The sequence below is a fragment of the Notamacropus eugenii genome, chromosome X (genome assembly GCF_028372415.1).
Source record: "Notamacropus eugenii isolate mMacEug1 chromosome X, mMacEug1.pri_v2, whole genome shotgun sequence".
NCBI lineage: Eukaryota > Metazoa > Chordata > Mammalia > Diprotodontia > Macropodidae > Notamacropus > Notamacropus eugenii.
In genome coordinates, this window is record NC_092879.1 from 25,150,498 (window position 1) to 25,162,231 (window position 11,734).

Sequence of the window (11,734 nt, forward strand, 5' to 3'; positions counted from 1 at the left end):
GCATGACGGTCACAGATTTTCAGACAAAATGTTTTGCGGAAAAGTGGGGTGCAACCATTATGTAAAGGTTTTGAAAAAAAAGTTGTACCAGGGTTACCTAAAAATCATTTAGTACAAACTGCCTTTGGTGCAAGAATAAGAATGTATGGAATACTCATGAATATAGGTTAAAATTGGGAAGATGCAAGTCTTACCATTTCAAGTGCCTGACCATGGCGGCTTCACCTGCCTACCACTTCCCCTGCCACTTCAGTTTTTCACTGGGTTGAGTAACAATACCATTAGTCCTGGAGCCCTCTAAAGAAACCACACAGGTTGGCTCTGGGAAAGACACTGACAATGCCTGTGTGCTAAGAACTCTGGGCTCCTAGCTCACAATGTGGGGGAGATAAATGTGCACCCATATGCCACTGGGGAATACCTTGCTCCTTTGTAAACTTTTTTGTGAACAGAATTATGCCACGTGATTACACAACGAAAGGGTATAAATCAAGTTTTGCACTAAATAAGCAACAACAGGCTGTGACAATTATGCGGTGGCAACAGTTATGCAGTGTAATACGGTACAATCTTGTGTGATTCTGAATGTGGCTGCAGAGTATTTGTATTCTTTCTTTCTGGCTGCGTACAGTACCTTGACCTAGGAGCTCTGGATTTTGGCTAGAATATTACTGGGAGTTCTCATTTGAGGATTTCTTTAGCAGGGGGACCAGGAGACTCTCAATTTTAGCTCTCCTCTTTGGTTCTAAGATACTTGGCCATTTTCCATTTATGATTTCTTGAAATAGGATACCAAGGCTCTCTTTTAAACCATAGCTTTCAGGTGGTGCCCAGATTCTTGAATTACCTCTCTCAGCTCTGTTTTACATGTCACTTACTTTTCCTAAGCTATATTAAATATTTTCTCCTATTTTCCAGTCTCTTCACTTTGTTTCTACTATTTTTTGATGTCTCATGGAGTCATTAGTTCCCAATTGTCCAATTATCATTTCTAAGGTGTTGTTTTCTTCATGGAGGTTTTCCATTTTTTTTTTTTTTACCAGTAGGCCAATCTGATTTCTAAGGAATTATTTTCTTTGGTATTTTTTTGGGAGATTCCTCTTCTTGATTGTTAATTCTCTTTTCATAAATTTTCGCTCATCCTTCAATCATTTCCTCAATTTTTCTTATATCACTCTTGTTTTCAAGACATTGTCTTCTTCTGAGTTTTTCTGCTGAGCTTTCCTGTCACCATAGTAGCTTTGTATGCTCAGGTTCTTTTTGTTTGCTCATTTCCTTAGCCTCCATCTTCACTTTGGATTTTATGTTAGAGCTGGGCTCTGCTCTCCTCTGGAGGGGAGGACTGGGCCGAATTTCTGTCTATTATGTCCTTCTGCTTTCACAAGTAGACCTAGGGATCTGTAGCTTTTTGATGCCTTCAGAGTGGTGTGATCCCATGACAGGTCCGGTCACTGTCCTTATGACCTGGGCTCTGGTCCTTACTCAGGTAGGGCAGCTGCTTCCTCATGACTACCACCACTCTTCTCCACCTTGGAACTGCGACTCAGCACTGTGTAATGAGTGACAGAGCTAACAATTGGCACCTGACCCTGCGCCCAGGAATTGAAAAGGAATCTACTTAGTAATCCCCTTTCCTTCCTGGGCACCGGTGCCGCTGCTGCCATCACCACTGCTACGCCGCACTGCTGCTGCCTGCCCAACAGCACCCTCAGGTGCCACATCCGCCATACCAAGGGCAACCTACACTCCAGCGTTGGCACGCTTCTCTTCCATCTTCTTCATCTGCCTTGGGACTTAATGTGACTTTTTCTTGACTTTCCTACCCAGAAATCTATTCAGTGTTTTCTGGGGTCTCTTTGTACGGGAGGTTTTGGGGGAGGTTTGACTGTTGTGATTATTCAGTCTGCCACCCTCACTCTGCCCCCCAACATGGAATTGTGAATATACTGTGCCTAATCTGAATGTAAATGAAAAAAATGTAAAAAAATAACGGCCTTCAAAACTTTAATCAAAGGCAGTCTTTCTAACAGGAATGGTTGTTTCACAGGTTATTGTTATGGTGAGTGAATGGGCCGTATTTACAGAAAAAATAATGCAAGTACATATGATTCACAAGGGAAGCAATTTCTGATTTTAAATAACTCTGCTTCTAAGGTATACAAGGATTTAATATACTAAAAACAATTACATAACTGAAAAGGAAAAAACATGTGAAGAACAGCAGAAGAGAAAAGACCTTTGAATGTGAAATCACTATCCCGGAATGGGTTTTAGAAAGAGCTTAGGGTGGAGAATTTCCAGGCTGCGAATTCAGAGTCTGGGCTCTGAGCAACAAAACTGAGAGGTGACATAGTGTCTAGGATACAACACAGAAGAAGGCACATCCAACATAGCATCTATGAGAGACTGGGGGCTATTTGGGATTCATGGGTTCTAGCTGGATAGTGCCATGCAACCCAGAACATCAAAGATGGCAGGGAATGTGGAACACACAAAGATGATCAGGGCCAGAAAAGTGACAGTGTCTGGTTCAGTAGGATCTCAGCACACAGGAGGGAGGGCCTTGGAGATGCCAGAGAGGGACAAGAGAATGGCAGAGCTAGCAGGATACATATTGCTATTTTTCAGTGGTATCTGACTCTTCTGGACCCCTTTGTGCTGTTATTGGCAAAGAATATGGCAGTGGTTTGCTATTTCCTGCTCTAAGTTATTTGACAAAAGGGAAACTGAGGCAAACAGGGTTAAGTGACTTACCCAGGGTCACTCAGCTAAGAAGTGTCTGAGGTCAGATTTGAACTTGGGTCTTCCTGACTCCAGGCCCAGTGATCCATCCGCTGTGCAACCTGGCTCAAAATAAATGGGAAGTATCTGTTGAAACAAATAAGGCTAGCATATAGTATGCATTTTTAAAGGTTCAACTTTAAAAGATTTAAACACTGTATTATCATGATTTGACGTAATAATATGTTGTAACATGTACTTATTTAACAGACATGAAATTTAACATGATAAACCTGAATAGAAAAGCAGAAGAGGAGAAAAAAGTCTTATCACTTTAGTGAGCAGAATTTGAACATAAAATGGCAAAGCTGGCAGATGCTTTAGAACAAGATTGATGGACATGGATATACATTTCAAGAAAATATATGATAGGATAGATAAAGAGGAGAAGGGAGAATTTCAGGACTGGGATGGCAGTGAGTTTCTGAACATCAAAACTGGGAGTTGACACAGAAGCCAGAATGTGAGATAGTAAATGTAGATCTAAAAAGGAATTTCTGAGCTTCGACCAAATTTAGACCAAAGGAGGTAGAACCCTTCAACCTAGAATATCCAGCTTGGGAGGGGCTTTAGGACACAGAATCTGGAAGGTGGTCAGGGTCAGAGAACAAACAGTGACTGAGTCTGTGGGATGTGAACATGGGTTATATCAGGCATGGGAGAGGTCAGAGAGGACAGAGTGTTAGGGCTGGGAAGGCAGGTAGCAAGGCTTGGAAGGCTCTTCCATTACAGACTGTAAGGCCTCGGATGGTCCTGAGAACAACCAATCGATTGATCAACCTTTACATAGTCAGTAGGCACTGACTACGTGTCAGGCACTGTGCTAAGAGCTAGGGATACAAAACAGAGACAAAAGATATTCCTGCCCCAAAGAGCTCACACCTCCATCTGACACACAGCATGCAAGTATATGTATACAAAGCAACATACAGGATAAATGTGAAATGATTAAAGGAAGGAAGGCACTGGAATTAAAAGGGGCTGGGGAAGCATTCCTACAGAATGTGAGGTTTTAGTTGCAACTGAAAGGAATGACTCTTTTTTCTATGCTCAGAGTTCCAGTGTATACAGAATTACAAATAAAGGGAAGCCAATTGTCATAAATATATTTAGTATATGAGGTACAACATAAAATGTAGTATAATTTATTTCAGTAAAATAGTGATCTGAAAATATACATCCTGAGGGACCATCTTTCAGGAGTGGTGAATATCAAGTGCCTACTCTGGTTCCAAAATTTTTTTTGAAAGGAAAACATGTGTGAAAACAAAAAAGAGCCCATGCTGTGTCTTGAAGGGTTAAGGCTACTGTAGGCATCACTATTGTTTTCAACAAAGGATCAAGATCTATTGAAAAAGAAACAGGCAAAAAATTCAACACATAACATTTGTGTGTTCAAGAAAGTATCCTGTTCATACGGAGATATAATTTAATACACTCAAATTCAAAAAGAAGTGAAAAAGAAAATTGGAAAGTTTAACAAATTCTAAAATGTGTATTTGCAAGACAATTGAAAACCTCGCATTGCCATTGCTTATAACAATTTATAAATTTAAGAAATTCCAAAAATTGGGATGAAAGTCTAAAACACACACACACACACACACACACATAGATTATATATAGAGAGACATATATATATATATACATACACATATATATATATGTGCCCTCTGAAAAAACTAATTAACTGCACTGCCTTAATCTGACAAGACAGCTGCTGATTTGTGATTATTGTAAATAAAGGATGAGGTGCTAAATAACTGCTAAGACCAATTTGAATATAATTCATGAATACAATCTGTTGATCTCTTCTTCCCTCCTTTTATGGATATAAGCATTTACAGGTGTATATTTGCCCTCAAGTATTGCCTATTCTGCATCCCACAAATTGTGGTATGTTATTTCATTTTTGTCATTTTCTTTAATGAAATTATTGGTGCTATCTTTACTTCTTTGATCCACTCATTCTGTAAAAGTAGATGACTTGGTTTCCAACTAACTTTTAACCTATGCATCAAAAGTCCTTTATTATATGTATTTTACTGCATTATGATCCCAAAGGGATGTCTTCAAGATTTTTTCTTTTTGGCCGTTTTTCTGAGGCTTCTATGCCCAAACACAAGGTCATTATTTTGTAGCTCCCATGCAGCTCAGATAAAAAATGCTATCCTCCTTTTTATTGCCATCCAGCATTCTTCAGAAGTCTACCATATCTAACGTTGCAAAATTCTATTTATCTCCTTATCTTCTCTTTCTGATATTTAATAAATTAAATTTATCTAGGTCTGTCAGGTGGTAAATTGATAGGCCCTGCTATCAGACTGTTACTGCCTATTCCCTGCTATAACCTTCAAGAATTTGGATGCTATACCATTTGATGTATATATTTTTCAGTATTGATATTAATTCCTTGTCTGTGGTGCCTTTTGGAAAAATGTAATTTCTCTGAACACCTCTTTTAATTAGCTGCCTTTGTATTTTTCCTTTGCCTCAGATGACTGCTACTCATGCCAGTTTTACTTTTGCTGAAGCATAACCGATTCTGCTCCAACACCTTGTTTCAACTCTGTGTGTGTGTGTGTGTCTCTATTTCCCATCTCCCTTGTAAACAACACCTTGTTGGACTCTGGTTTCTCATCCATTTTCCTGTCATCTACCATTTTGTGGGTGAGGCCATCCATTCACATTCACAGTTAGGATTGTTAATTGTCTATTTCCCTCTATACTCTTCTACTCATCCTTCTCTATTTTCTCCTGCGAATTTTCTCCGAACGTGAAGTAACAGTATAAGAGTCTGTTTTGTTTCTGAGCACTGCCTCCCTTAACCATCATTCCCTCTTATTGTATCCACCTCCACTTTCTCTTAGCCCATTCCCCTCCTACTTCATTGTTGAGATTGATAAATTAGTTTCCTGACCCAAATTTGTGTGTGTGTGTGTGTGTGTGTACGTGTACGCGTGTATGTGTGCATGTGCAAACATACACACACACACACACACACACACACACACACACACCCTCTTCTCAGATTCAAGCAGTTCAGATAAGAGTAAGGGTCAAATATTGCCTACTCTGTGCCCCATACTTTCCTTCCATTGTAAAAACTCTCCTTGAGAGTCTCTTTTATGGAAGTTAACTTTCTCCATTCTTTCTCTCCCTTTCCCCTTCCCCCAGTGCATACGTTTTTCCCACCCTTCTTCTTTGGAGATTATACTAACATAAGAGACCCAAACCCATGCCCTCTGCCTTAGTAGACTCCTTCTAAGTGCCATAACGATGATTATGTTCTTAGGGGTTACATGCATCATTTTCCCACATGGGAATCTAAACAGTGTAAACTTGTTCAATTGCTATGATCTCTCACTCATGTTGACATTTTTATATTTCCCTTGAGTCTTTTGATGGAATGTCAAATTTGTTATTCAGCTCTGGTCTTTTCTTCAGGAATGCTTGAAGGTTCTCTATTTCATTAATTACCCATTTTTACCCCTGTAGGATTATACTCAGTTTGGCTGGGTAGGCTCTCTATGGTTGCAATCCTAGCTCCCGTGCCTTCTGGAAAGTCATATTCCAAGCTCTCCAGTCCCACATACCATATTTCAGTGCATGACGGTCACAGATTTTCAGACAAAATGTTTTGCGGAAAAGTGGGGTGCAACCATTATGTAAAGGTTTTGAAAAAAAAGTTGTACCAGGGTTACCTAAAAATCATTTAGTACAAACTGCCTTTGGTGCAAGAATAAGAATGTATGGAATACTCATGAATATAGGTTAAAATTGGGAAGATGCAAGTCTTACCATTTCAAGTGCCTGACCATGGCGGCTTCACCTGCCTACCACTTCCCCTGCCACTTCAGTTTTTCACTGGGTTGAGTAACAATACCATTAGTCCTGGAGCCCTCTAAAGAAACCACACAGGTTGGCTCTGGGAAAGACACTGACAATGCCTGTGTGCTAAGAACTCTGGGCTCCTAGCTCACAATGTGGGGGAGATAAATGTGCACCCATATGCCACTGGGGAATACCTTGCTCCTTTGTAAACTTTTTTGTGAACAGAATTATGCCACGTGATTACACAACGAAAGGGTATAAATCAAGTTTTGCACTAAATAAGCAACAACAGGCTGTGACAATTATGCGGTGGCAACAGTTATGCAGTGTAATACGGTACAATCTTGTGTGATTCTGAATGTGGCTGCAGAGTATTTGTATTCTTTCTTTCTGGCTGCGTACAGTACCTTGACCTAGGAGCTCTGGATTTTGGCTAGAATATTACTGGGAGTTCTCATTTGAGGATTTCTTTAGCAGGGGGACCAGGAGACTCTCAATTTTAGCTCTCCTCTTTGGTTCTAAGATACTTGGCCATTTTCCATTTATGATTTCTTGAAATAGGATACCAAGGCTCTCTTTTAAACCATAGCTTTCAGGTGGTGCCCAGATTCTTGAATTACCTCTCTCAGCTCTGTTTTACATGTCACTTACTTTTCCTAAGCTATATTAAATATTTTCTCCTATTTTCCAGTCTCTTCACTTTGTTTCTACTATTTTTTGATGTCTCATGGAGTCATTAGTTCCCAATTGTCCAATTATCATTTCTAAGGTGTTGTTTTCTTCATGGAGGTTTTCCATTTTTTTTTTTTTTACCAGTAGGCCAATCTGATTTCTAAGGAATTATTTTCTTTGGTATTTTTTTGGGAGATTCCTCTTCTTGATTGTTAATTCTCTTTTCATAAATTTTCGCTCATCCTTCAATCATTTCCTCAATTTTTCTTATATCACTCTTGTTTTCAAGACATTGTCTTCTTCTGAGTTTTTCTGCTGAGCTTTCCTGTCACCATAGTAGCTTTGTATGCTCAGGTTCTTTTTGTTTGCTCATTTCCTTAGCCTCCATCTTCACTTTGGATTTTATGTTAGAGCTGGGCTCTGCTCTCCTCTGGAGGGGAGGACTGGGCCGAATTTCTGTCTATTATGTCCTTCTGCTTTCACAAGTAGACCTAGGGATCTGTAGCTTTTTGATGCCTTCAGAGTGGTGTGATCCCATGACAGGTCCGGTCACTGTCCTTATGACCTGGGCTCTGGTCCTTACTCAGGTAGGGCAGCTGCTTCCTCATGACTACCACCACTCTTCTCCACCTTGGAACTGCGACTCAGCACTGTGTAATGAGTGACAGAGCTAACAATTGGCACCTGACCCTGCGCCCAGGAATTGAAAAGGAATCTACTTAGTAATCCCCTTTCCTTCCTGGGCACCGGTGCCGCTGCTGCCATCACCACTGCTACGCCGCACTGCTGCTGCCTGCCCAACAGCACCCTCAGGTGCCACATCCGCCATACCAAGGGCAACCTACACTCCAGCGTTGGCACGCTTCTCTTCCATCTTCTTCATCTGCCTTGGGACTTAATGTGACTTTTTCTTGACTTTCCTACCCAGAAATCTATTCAGTGTTTTCTGGGGTCTCTTTGTACGGGAGGTTTTGGGGGAGGTTTGACTGTTGTGATTATTCAGTCTGCCACCCTCACTCTGCCCCCCAACATGGAATTGTGAATATACTGTGCCTAATCTGAATGTAAATGAAAAAAATGTAAAAAAATAACGGCCTTCAAAACTTTAATCAAAGGCAGTCTTTCTAACAGGAATGGTTGTTTCACAGGTTATTGTTATGGTGAGTGAATGGGCCGTATTTACAGAAAAAATAATGCAAGTACATATGATTCACAAGGGAAGCAATTTCTGATTTTAAATAACTCTGCTTCTAAGGTATACAAGGATTTAATATACTAAAAACAATTACATAACTGAAAAGGAAAAAACATGTGAAGAATAGCAGAAGAGAAAAGACCTTTGAATGTGAAATCACTATCCCGGAATGGGTTTTAGAAAGAGCTTAGGGTGGAGAATTTCCAGGCTGCGAATTCAGAGTCTGGGCTCTGAGCAACAAAACTGAGAGGTGACATAGTGTCTAGGATACAACACAGAAGAAGGCACATCCAACATAGCATCTATGAGAGACTGGGGGCTATTTGGGATTCATGGGTTCTAGCTGGATAGTGCCATGCAACCCAGAACATCAAAGATGGCAGGGAATGTGGAACACACAAAGATGATCAGGGCCAGAAAAGTGACAGTGTCTGGTTCAGTAGGATCTCAGCACACAGGAGGGAGGGCCTTGGAGATGCCAGAGAGGGACAAGAGAATGGCAGAGCTAGCAGGATACATATTGCTATTTTTCAGTGGTGTCTGACTCTTCTGGACCCCTTTGTGCTGTTATTGGCAAAGAATATGGCAGTGGTTTGCTATTTCCTGCTCTAAGTTATTTGACAAAAGGGAAACTGAGGCAAACAGGGTTAAGTGACTTACCCAGGGTCACTCAGCTAAGAAGTGTCTGAGGTCAGATTTGAACTTGGGTCTTCCTGACTCCAGGCCCAGTGATCCATCCGCTGTGCAACCTGGCTCAAAATAAATGGGAAGTATCTGTTGAAACAAATAAGGCTAGCATATAGTATGCATTTTTAAAGGTTCAACTTTAAAAGATTTAAACACTGTATTATCATGATTTGACGTAATAATATGTTGTAACATGTACTTATTTAACAGACATGAAATTTAACATGATAAACCTGAATAGAAAAGCAGAAGAGGAGAAAAAAGTCTTATCACTTTAGTGAGCAGAATTTGAACATAAAATGGCAAAGCTGGCAGATGCTTTAGAACAAGATTGATGGACATGGATATACATTTCAAGAAAATATATGATAGGATAGATAAAGAGGAGAAGGGAGAATTTCAGGACTGGGATGGCAGTGAGTTTCTGAACATCAAAACTGGGAGTTGACACAGAAGCCAGAATGTGAGATAGTAAATGTAGATCTAAAAAGGAATTTCTGAGCTTCGACCAAATTTAGACCAAAGGAGGTAGAACCCTTCAACCTAGAATATCCAGCTTGGGAGGGGCTTTAGGACACAGAATCTGGAAGGTGGTCAGGGTCAGAGAACAAACAGTGACTGAGTCTGTGGGATGTGAACATGGGTTATATCAGGCATGGGAGAGGTCAGAGAGGACAGAGTGTTAGGGCTGGGAAGGCAGGTAGCAAGGCTTGGAAGGCTCTTCCATTACAGACTGTAAGGCCTCGGATGGTCCTGAGAACAACCAATCGATTGATCAACCTTTACATAGTCAGTAGGCACTGACTACGTGTCAGGCACTGTGCTAAGAGCTAGGGATACAAAACAGAGACAAAAGATATTCCTGCCCCAAAGAGCTCACACCTCCATCTGACACACAGCATGCAAGTATATGTATACAAAGCAACATACAGGATAAATGTGAAATGATTAAAGGAAGGAAGGCACTGGAATTAAAAGGGGCTGGGAAGCATTCCTACAGAATGTGAGGTTTTAGTTGCAACTGAAAGGAATGACTCTTTTTTCTATGCTCAGAGTTCCAGTGTATACAGAATTACAAATAAAGGGAAGCCAATTGTCATAAATATATTTAGTATATGAGGTACAACATAAAATGTAGTATATTTATTTCAGTAAAATAGTGATCTGAAAATATACATCCTGAGGGACCATCTTTCAGGAGTGGTGAATATCAAGTGCCTACTCTGGTTCCAAAATTTTTTTTGAAAGGAAAACATGTGTGAAAACAAAAAAGAGCCCATGCTGTGTCTTGAAGGGTTAAGGCTACTGTAGGCATCACTATTGTTTTCAACAAAGGATCACGATCTATTGAAAAAGAAACAGGCAAAAAATTCAACACATAACATTTGTGTGTTCAAGAAAGTATCCTGTTCATACGGAGATATAATTTAATACACTCAAATTCAAAAAGAAGTGAAAAAGAAAATTGGAAAGTTTAACAAATTCTAAAATGTGTATTTGCAAGACAATTGAAAACCTCGCATTGCCATTGCTTATAACAATTATAAATTTAAGAAATTCCAAAAATTGGGATGAAAGTCTAAAACACACACACACACACAAACACACATAGATTATATATAGAGAGACATATATATATATATACATACACATATATATATATGTGCCCTCTGAAAAAACTAATTAACTGCACTGCCTTAATCTGACAAGACAGCTGCTGATTTGTGATTATTGTAAATAAAGGATGAGGTGCTAAATAACTGCTAAGACCAATTTGAATATAATTCATGAATACAATCTGTTGATCTCTTCTTCCCTCCTTTTATGGATATAAGCATTTACAGGTGTATATTTGCCCTCAAGTATTGCCTATTCTGCATCCCACAAATTGTGGTATGTTATTTCATTTTTGTCATTTTCTTTAATGAAATTATTGGTGCTATCTTTACTTCTTTGATCCACTCATTCTGTAAAAGTAGATGACTTGGTTTCCAACTAACTTTTAACCTATGCATCAAAAGTCCTTTATTATATGTATTTTACTGCATTATGATCCCAAAGGGATGTCTTCAAGATTTTTTCTTTTTGGCCGTTTTTCTGAGGCTTCTATGCCCAAACACAAGGTCATTATTTTGTAGCTCCCATGCAGGTCAGATAAAAAATGCTATCCTCCTTTTTATTGCCATCCAGCATTCTTCAGAAGTCTACCATATCTAACGTTGCAAAATTCTATTTATCTCCTTATCTTCTCTTTCTGATATTTAATAAATTAAATTTATCTAGGTCTGTCAGGTGGTAAATTGATAGCCTGCTATCAGACTGTTACTGCCTATTCCCTGCTATAACCTTCAAGAATTTGGATGCTATACCATTTGATGTATATATTTTTCAGTATTGATATTAATTCCTCGTCTGTGGTGCCTTTTGGAAAAATGTAATTTCTCTGAACACCTCTTTTAATTAGCTGCCTTTGTATTTTTCCTTTGCCTCAGATGACTGCTACTCATGCCAGTTTTACTTTTGCTGAAGGCATAACCGATTCTGCTCCAACACCTTGTTTCAACT

The 11,734-nt window shown here is 39.5% G+C and overlaps 1 long non-coding RNA gene across 16 annotated transcripts in view; it reads right to left on the bottom strand.

Moving 5' to 3' along the window:
* The window catches only part of LOC140515338 (uncharacterized), a 107,919-nt gene that overhangs the window by 36,891 nt on the left and 59,294 nt on the right, over nucleotides 1–11,734 (bottom strand). For 14 of the 16 annotated variants that reach the window (XR_011970976.1, XR_011970971.1, XR_011970972.1 and 11 more), the window contains exons 10-11: nucleotides 9,143–9,231; nucleotides 2,755–2,868 (exon numbers count right to left, since the gene is read on the bottom strand). This is a non-coding gene — a long non-coding RNA (uncharacterized lncRNA). Of the gene's footprint in view, nucleotides 1–2,754; nucleotides 2,869–9,142; nucleotides 9,257–11,734 lie in introns of all 16 variants that reach the window. The other 2 variants (XR_011970967.1, XR_011970978.1) reach the window with 2 other exon arrangements.